The 595-nt window shown below is 40.7% G+C and overlaps 1 pseudogene; it reads right to left on the bottom strand.

The window, feature by feature from the left end:
• Positions 1-84: 84 nt before the first annotated feature.
• LOC102001205 overlaps positions 85-595 on the bottom strand; it is a 21,241-nt pseudogene continuing 20,730 nt past the window's right edge.

The raw sequence follows: 595 nt of genomic DNA, 5'->3' as shown, positions 1-595 counted from the left end.
CCCCTGTAGGTATCAGGAATTCACACATACATACATGATGATGCAAATAAAAATAAATAAATCACTTTATTAAAAAGGAGAAAGTTACGCTTTATAAAAAATCTGGTGACACTTTGATCTCAAGCTTTTCAACATATTGATTATTCTATTATCAGAACTGATTTGTACCAAAGGAGTAATTGTGGGATAGACATTCATCACAAACTTCTGAACACTCAGGATGACTGGGTTGTACATCCACAACATGACTGCAGAGGATGAGATGAAGAAGTCCACCCAGTACATGACCACAAAGCAAACCACCAGCAGCAAGATGGTCTGGGTGGCCCTTTTCTCAGGGGATGCTCTCAGGTGACTGAGGTTGTGAAGGTGCTTGCATTGCCTCTGATGTCTGAACAACATGATCACCATGTATGCACTTGTGGTCAGCATAACTCCTACAAGAAATACATCTCTGAAGATTGTCACTGTTAAAATCAGTGCCCAGATGTTGAAGTTCATGGGGAAGAGAGAGCAAAATTTAGTGACCTGTATCTGCTTGATAACACTCACATTGGTAAAAGCACCAGCATAGAGGAGCTGGTGGCTGATGAAT

This window comes from Microtus ochrogaster, linkage group LG3 (assembly GCF_000317375.1).
Source record: "Microtus ochrogaster isolate Prairie Vole_2 linkage group LG3, MicOch1.0, whole genome shotgun sequence".
Classification (NCBI taxonomy): domain Eukaryota; kingdom Metazoa; phylum Chordata; class Mammalia; order Rodentia; family Cricetidae; genus Microtus; species Microtus ochrogaster.
This window is presented reverse-complemented; position numbering and strand designations above follow the sequence as displayed.